Source organism: Triticum dicoccoides, chromosome 4B (assembly GCF_002162155.2).
Source record: "Triticum dicoccoides isolate Atlit2015 ecotype Zavitan chromosome 4B, WEW_v2.0, whole genome shotgun sequence".
Taxonomy (NCBI): Eukaryota; Viridiplantae; Streptophyta; class Magnoliopsida; order Poales; family Poaceae; genus Triticum; species Triticum dicoccoides.
Window position 1 is genome coordinate 337,290,358 of NC_041387.1, and position 8,841 is coordinate 337,299,198.

Genomic DNA, 8,841 nt, shown 5'->3' on the forward strand with positions numbered 1-8,841 from the left:
CCTTTTAATAGAGAACCGGACCAAAGCATTAGCACTTAGTGAATACATGAACTCCTCAAACTACGGCCATCACCGGGAAGTGTCCTGACTATTGTCACTCCAGGGTTGCCAGATCATAACACGTAGTAGGTGACTATAACTTGCAAGATAGTGTCGGATTAGGGGACCCGCAAACCCTTGAGTTCGAACCCTGGGGTGCGTGCGGAGATCTCAACCTACCCAACCTGCCTACTCATGATCCTCCTAAGCCTAGTGCAACAACCTCAGAGAGACAAAGGGACACAACAGTTTATCCTGGTTCGGGCCACCTTGCGGTGTATACCCTACTCTAGCGTTTAGGTAGATTGCCTCAAGGGGCTGAGGATGAACTAGTACAGTGGATGAACTGGCCTCACGAGGTGTGGTGTTCTTGAGCTCAAGGGAGCTGGTATGGTGTGAGCTAGCTCGATCTATCGTTGCCTCTATGGTGGTGGCTAGTCCTATTTATAGTGGCCTTGGTCCTCTTCCCAAATGTTGGTGGGAACGGATCCCACAACGGCCGGATTTGAAAGGGGACAAGTAGTATAGCTTATCTTGACAAAAGTAGTCTTCGCCTGTGAAAAGCCTCTAGTCGTGGCGCTACGGTGGGCTCGCCGATGACCTCTGTCCTGCCGTCCTGGCGGTCTTGGTCTCGTTGCACCAGAATGGAAACCTTTGGCTGATTCCTCGGGACTCCATGCCTATGGCTTGCCTCCTTTGCGCCTATGGATTGCCTCCTTTGCAGCCCACACCATGAACTCACACAAGCTGCCCTTGGCGTGGGTCCGTGGTGCGGTGGGCAGGGCAATGGAGGCCCTGCCACCATCGTCGGGCGCCACTCAACGACGCGCACCTTCATCCTGAGCACGGGCGTAAATGGGTAGGGGGAAGCCAGGCGGAGGCCTCGATTTCCAAGGCCTGGTCACCTCTCGCCCCACGCCAGCGTCATGAGGGAGGCGGAGCCGCTTCTTCGACGGGAGTGGATCGGGCCCCTCCCTAGGAGTCTTTCCTTTCTTGGCCGCAGAATACCTCCTGATCGGCGCCATGGGCACAAGGTGGAGAAGAGAAGAAGCAAGCGGAATCAAGACGAATGAGAGATGGGCGAGGGGCTCTACCCCTCCCTCACCTTTATAGCCAAGGGAGGCCAACCGCCAGCCTCCACGAACTCGCGCCATCATGACCATCTGCATGCCGCATCATCCCGTCAAGTTGAATGGTTGCCGAGGCAGCATGGGTAAGCGGAGTCGCCCACGTCCCATCAATAGCTACGTGTCATCAAGGCCGCAGGCGGTTAGGGCCCACGGTGATCCGCACTTGCCATTTCGCTTCACCTGGAAGCCAAGTCCGAGCGCGCCTTGGGCCCGGGGGCTAGTGTCGGTGTTCTGGATATGGGGGTATCCAGACTTGCCTGCCTGCGGCCCACCACGTGGCTCCATCGACGGCCTGGTACGACCCAGCTTCGACATCAGCAGCTCAAGAACCTCGCGAGGGGCCAAGCCTCACGAGGCGGACGATGCCAAGACCCCCGAGGGGATCGACCTCTTCAGGCTGGCTCCTGAGCGGCGGAGAGTTCTATGCAAGGTGCACCTCACGAGGCTCAGCTGACGTGAGCCACGACGACCAAGGCCAGGCGGGCGCCAGGCGGGCGCCAGTAGGGGCAGAGCGCCAGTTTCCTATTTGGTGCAAGGGAGGCAAGCCGCAGGCGCGGAGTCCTAAGGAATCAACCAAAGGTTTCCATTCTGGTGAAACAAGACCAAGACCGCCAGGACGGCAGGACGGAGGTCATCGCCGAGCCCACCGCAGCGTCACGATGAGGGGCTTTTCGCACGCGAAGACTACTTTTGTCAGGATAAGCTATACTAGTTGTCCCCTTTCAAATCCGGCCATTGTGGGATCCCTTCCCGCCAAACATTTGGGAAGAGAACCAAGGCCACTATAAATAGGACTTGGCCACCACCATAGATGGGGATCTGATCGAGTTCACATCTCACCAGCTCCCCTGAGGTCAGGAACACCTCACGTCTTGAGGCCAGTTCATCCACTGTACTAGTTCATCCTCAACCCTTCAAGGCAATCCACTAAAACACTGGAGTAGGGTATTACACCGCAAGGTGGCCCAAACCAGGATAAACTGATGTGCCTCTGTGTCTCTTCGAGCTTGACGCGCTAGGCTTAGGAGGATTGCAAGTAGGCAGGCTGGGTAGGTTGAGATCTGTGCATGCACCCCAGAGTTCGAACCTTTCAAGGGTTTGCGAATCCCATAATCTGACATTTGGCATGCCAGGTAGGGGTGCGTCGGAGATCTTCTGCCCCGTCCGCTAGTCCGCGCCGCTGGCTCCGATGGCGGGCGCTCCTCCATCGACTCGGCCGACATGCGCCTCCAAAGAAGTGTCGGGGCTGCGCTGTTTCACCCCCTCCCTGTGGCGGGTGGAGTGGCCACCCAAGTTCAGACCGAAGATGCCGCCACGCTACGACGGTGCGGCGGATCCGGCCGCCTTCCTCCATGCATACGAGGAAGCAGTTTGGGCGGCCGGCGGAGATGACAAGGTGAATGCCAACTGGCTCCCCATGGCCTTCGTAGGCGCACCACACGCCTGGTTGCTCAACCTGCCAGGGTCCTCTATGGCCTCATGGGAGGAGTTGCGCGGCCTCTACCTCGCGCGCTACGTGGCATCGGTGCCCCCCATCGTCGCAGCTCTCCTAGGTGGCTCGCAGGCACCGCCTTCCGACCGCCACATCAAATAGTTCTACCAACAAGTAAGTGCCGCCCAGGCTGGCTCGGGGTACTCCCCCGGGCTGGGCGGCACCCAAGGCCGACCTCACCTTTGGCCCCAAGGATCATCCGGCCGCCACGACCGGAGTGGGCGCGCTCCCTATGCTTTGCACCCCCACCATTTGCAATGTGGCGGTCACAAAGACCATCATCGACAGCGGAGACGGCCTCGACGTGCTCTCTGCGGAGACATTCGGCCTGCTGCATGTGCCCCCCGGCCGGCTTCATCCCACCAAGCTCTTCTCCGGGGTTCGCGGTGGCTCCACCAGCCCCTGGGGCAGATCCGCCTCCCTGTCACCTTCGGGACCCACGACAACTACCGCACCGAGCTCGTCGACTTTGATATCGCGAGGATCGACCTACCTGACAATGCCATCCTGGGGTACCCGGCCTTGGACAAGTTCTCGGCGGCGACTCACCCAGCATACAACCTCTTGAAGATGCATGGCAGCAATGGTGTCCTCATGGTGGCAGGGGACACCAAAGACGCGCTGCAGGCCCTCAAGCTCGCATTCAGGTCAGCAGCATCTGCGCTGCCTGATGAGAAGAGGGATCTGGAGGCCCCAGAAGCGGCGCCGGCCAAGAAGAAGCAGCTGTTCTCCCAGACCGAGCCGAGACGAAGCAAGTGCTGGTCAGTGAGGAGGGAACAACCAGTGCACTTTCACCATAGGGGCTGGCATCCCTTGTGTCCAAGAGAAAGCATTGGTCGACTTCTTGCACGCCAACAAGGATGTATTCGCTTGGAAGCCCAAAGACCTGGCTGGGGTCCCGAGGGGAATAATTGAGCACCACCTGAAGGTATGCCCAAACGTGCGACCAGTGAAGCAGAAGGCTCGTTGTCAGTCCACCGAGAAGCAGGCCTTCATCGTCCAAGAAACCCGCAAGCTGCAAGCTGCATGGGTCATCAAAGAAGTGCGATACCCGAAGTGGCTGGCGAACCCCATTGTCGCCCCCAAGAAAGGAGGGAAGGAGCGCATGTGTGTCGACTTCACCAACCTCAACAAGGCCTGCCTGCAAGATCCCTTCCCACTTCCTCGCATTGACCAGATCGTGGACTCCACTGCCGAATGCGACCTGTTGTGCTTCTTGGATGCCTACTCGGGCTACCACCAGATCAAGATGGTTGTGCAAGATGAGGATAAGTCGGCATTTCTCACCCCATGCGGGGTGTACTGCTACACATGCATGCCCTTCGGGTTGCATAATGCCGGGGCTACCTTCCAGCAACTGATGCATATCGCCCTGGGCTTGCAGCTCGGGAGAAACGCAAAGGCCTATGTCGATGACATAGTGGCGAAGTCTCGGGAGGCCAGGACCCTGATAGCAGATCTGGAGGAGACGTTTGCCAGCTTGCGCAAGGTGGATCTCCGGCTCAATCCTAAGAAGTGTGTATTCGGGGTTCCCTCTGGCAAGCTGTTGGGCTTCCTGGTATCACACAGAGGGATCGAGGCCAATCCGGAGAAGGACAAGGCAATAGAAGACATGAGCCCCCCGCAGACCCTGAAGGAGATGCAGAAGCTGGCGAGCTATGTAACCTTGCTTGGGCGCTTCCTCTCCATGCTGGGGGAGCGCGCCCTCCCGTTCTTCAAGCTGATGAAAAGGAAGGAGCCATTCGAGTGGACCCCGGAAGCAGACGTAGCTTTTCAAGACCTCTAGAGGTATCTAACCAGCCCGCCAGTGATGGTGGCGCCGCGCCCTCTCGAGCCCATGGTGCTCTATTTGGCAGCCACCCCTCACTCAGCCAGCGCCGCCCTGGTGGCGCTAAGGAAGGAGCGCCCATCCAAGAAACCCAATAGGATGCACAACCACCAAGCAAGGCGCAACACCCTCAGGAAAAATGCGTCTGGGGCCTCGGCCAACCCTGTGGTCGATATTCCTCCCGAGGCTGTAATTGACCCCGCAGCTTGGGGGGCTCCTGAGGATGGACCTCGCGAAGCCATCGAAGACCCGCGCCCTTAAGAAGAGCGATACTTCACTGATGCATCTCCCCTTGTCGAGCACCTTGTCTACTTTGTCAGCATGGTGCTGAGGGAAGCACAGGCACGCTACCCCATGCCTCAGAAACTCTTGCTCGCGCTCCTTGTCGCCTCCCGAATGCTTCGCCACTACTTTCAAGGCCACCCCATCAAGGTCGTATCGGCATACCCACTGGAGAGGGTGCTCCGGAGCCCGAACGCCGCCGGGCGAGTTGCAGAATGGAACATCAAGCTTTAGGCATTCCATCTCGAGTTCAGCACCACCCGGGTTATCAAGGGCATGGCCCTCGCAGACTTCGTGGCTGAATGGACTGACATCCCCGACCACGGGGTGAGCGAGGACCGCTCCCTCTTATCTGGAGACGAGGAACCAGACGGGTGGATCATGTGCTTTAACGGAGCATTCGCACGACAAGGCGCAGGGGCAGGGGCCGTCCTCATCTCGCCCACCAAGGATATGCTCTACTACGCGGTGCAATTCTGCTTCCAGCAGGGCAAGAAGGTCTCCAACAACATTGTGGAATTCGAGGGCTTGCTTGCTGGTCTCAGGGCCGTGGCGGCGCTGGGGGTGAAGCGCCTCACCATCAAGGGTGTTTCTCAACTCCTCGTCAACTTCTCCAACAAGGAATACACGCCCAAGGACGAGCACATGGAGGCATACCAAGAAGAGGTGCGCAAGATGGAGGAGCAGTTCATGGGCTTCGAGCTGCAACACGTGCCGCGAGGGACAAACAAGGAGGCAGATGATATCGCCAAGAGAGACTCCCGAAGGCTCCCTCAGGAGCCGGGGGTATTTGAAGGGCGGCTCTTCAAGCCGTCTGTGGCTCCCCCCACCACGACCCCAGCACCGCCTCAGGAGGACCTGCCCCAGGCACCTGAGACAGGCGCCCCAGCATGTGGACACCCCACGGGGGCCTGCCTGCTGCTTGCGCTCGAGTCTCAGGAGGGGTGCTGGACTGAAGAGCTCAAGACGTACCTGCTTCAAGGGACCTTGGCGAAGACGGAGGAGGATGCCGAACGCATGGCTCATCAAGCCACCGCGTACTGCATCTAGGACAGTGAGTTATGTTGCAAGAGACCCAATGACGTTTCGTTGCGACGCATCTCCAGGGCGCATGGGCTTGAGCTGCTAGCGGACATACATGGTGGGGACTGCGGGCATCATTCCTCGTCATGCAATTAGGTCAGCAAGGCCTTCCACAGCGGCTTCTACCGGCCCACCGTGCTCAACGACGCCACAGAGCTGGTGTGTTCCTGTGAGGCATGCCAGTTCCACGCCAAGCAAATTCACCAGCCCGCACAGGGCCTCCAGACAACCCCGCTCGCATGGCTGTTCGTGGTCTGGGGGCTGGACATCTTGGGGCCGTTCCCTCGAGCACCAGGGGGCTACCGATACCTCTATTTCGCCATCGACAAATTCACCAAGTGGGCGGAGGTAGAGGTCGTTCACACCATCCCAACTGGATCGGCCGTCAAGTTCATCAAGGGAGTCGTTAGTTGGTTTGGGGTCCCTAACCGCATCATCACCGGCAACGGCTCACAATTCACTAGTAACCTTTTCAAAACATACTATGCTAACCTTGGAATGCAGACATGCTACGCTCAAGCCAAGCGGGCCAATGTCGAGGTCCCGAGGGGCCTCAAGACAAGAACCTTCAAGAAGAATCTCGAGGCCTGCGACAGGGGCTGGCTCGACGAGCTACAGTCCGTATTGTGGTCCATCCGCACCACCGCGACCAAGCCAACGGGAGAAATGCCGTTCTTCCTCATCTACGGAGCAGAAGCGATTCTCCCACACGAGGTCAACCATCGCTCCACTCGGGTCCTGGCGTTCGACGAGGCGCGTCAGGATGCCACACGGGGGATGGATTCATGATGGGGGAGGAATGCCACCATCAAGCTTCGCTCCGGGCGGCAAGATACCAACAGGCGCTACAGCGGTATGACTGCCGCAGCATCCGCTCCAGGACGTTAGAGGTGGGCGACCTCATCCTGAAGCGGGTGCTCTCCAGGGAGGGGCTGCACAAACTCTCTCTCATGTGGGAGGGCCCGTTTAGGATTGCTCGTGTCTCAAGGCCTGGCGCCGCGCGCCTGGAGACACAGGATGGGGTCCCCATCCAAAATGCCTGGAACATCCATTACCTTCGGAAGTTCTACCCCTGAAGAAAGGCTCAAGCCTATGAAGCAAGGCTCTGGCCTGTGAAGGTCTCCGCTCCTAACACTCTCACATAATAATGAGTGGGGCTGCACACACCCCGGAGTCTCCTAAGAGTCGCCTTGGGGCCTCATGGGGGCTCCGTCCCATGTCTTAGTGGTAGCACTTAGCTCCGCGCTTGTGAGAAGACTAGATTAGGTGTCGGACGCGGCTATTCATTTGCTTTCCGAAGTTGCTTGCAGTTTTTAGTGATCTTTCAATGGATTTGGTACTTTCGACTTTTGGTTTGTCGAGTTAATTTCTTCTCCTGAGCCGCTTTTGGCCTAGGGATAGGAGAGAGGTGGAAGTTACCCGTCACTTTCTCTCACGTGCCTCGTGTGTGGCGCTAGGCAGGTGTGCGTGCCTTGGGTCTGCCCTCGCGCGCAGACACTATGTTGAACTCCGCTGCCCCTGGTGCTTCGACCTTTTCCTCGCGAGGATCCCTCAATAAAGCTCACAGGCATCAGTACCCCTCATATCCGTGCCCCCCCCGGGTAGAGCGACATGGTGCATTAAGTCAGAGCTAATCTATGGTTGGGGGCTCGCATAAGGAGGAGTGAGGTGCTCATCAGTTTTTCTTTTGCTTTAAAAGCAGCCCTGCAGCAGCTCTGCGGCAGCTTCTGAGACCCCGAGGCGTCCCTCGAGGTCTGAGACCTTCAGCTCCCCAGGAAGGGGGCCTCGTCGAGTACCTGAGGCCAGGTCCTCGTGAGGCGGAAAACTACTGCGCACATATCAAGCTAAGTTTTCCTATCTCACTCGGAGCACAAATATTACAGCACAACACCAAGATAGCAAGCATAGCATAAAGGGCATAACTGCCATAGTTCATTACATGCCCCCGCGGGGTACATCGTCTTTTTTCTTTTCGAACTATAGGAGAAAGGAAAGGCTAAACAAAGAAGCCCCAAGGCGTAAGAACCCGGCATCAGGGCCGCATCCTCAAGCAACACCTCAAGGTGGCCCAGTGCTCCACCAGTTCCCCCATCAGCGACCTGGGGCTGCGGCCGGTCTTGAGTCCAAGTTCGGCGGCCCCAAGACTCATGCCAGGATCCTCTCCAGCTTCACTGGAGCGTTGCAGCGGGCAAACCACCGACATCCTTGACCCGAGCACGATGACATGGGGGCCGGTCGTAGCCACTACTTCTTGATATCTCATCCGAGGAAGAGCTGTCATCGCAGGAAGAGGAGAACACGCAGCCAAGGCCAAGCTCACCTTCATAACCTTCGTCGTTGCTGCCATCCTCCGGGAAGCACCCCACGCGGCGGCCGTCCTCCCTGAACACCCTCACATAGAGGGTCGCCAGTCTGTCGTACTTAAAGTGGAGGGTGCATATTCCGCTTAGGCCTCGCGCACGGGTGAACGTCTGCCAGCCGCGGGTCAGGACCACGCTGCCGGAGGCGGCGACCTCGGCCCTGACCCACAAAGCTCTGTTGCAGCAGTTGTTGGCCTGTAGCTAGAGACCATCAAGTCCCGAGGAAGGAAGCTCGCTGGAGAAGAAACGCGGAAGACGGAGCGAGGTGCCGGCCGGGCTCTCCCACCACACCATGAATTCAGGGAGCACGTCCAGCGAGGAGAAGAGCGGCCGAGGCGAGCACACGATCACGGAATGCCTCCCCTCGTCATGGGGGCTGCTCTGAAGCCGGTGGCCCCCACCATGATAAGAGGTGCCATCGCGACCACCAAGGGAAGTGCCGACTCCGGAAGGTGCGCCCGCGCCCCCTAGGGGCCGCCGCGGGATGCTTGCGGGGACGGCCGCGGCCTCTCTTAGGAGGCGGAGAAGCTGGTCCCTCCTTGGAAGCTTTCCCCTTCTCGCTCGCCGAAAACCTCCTCGGGACACCATGGAAGCAAGATGAAGAAGGAGAAGAAGCAGGCAGAAGCA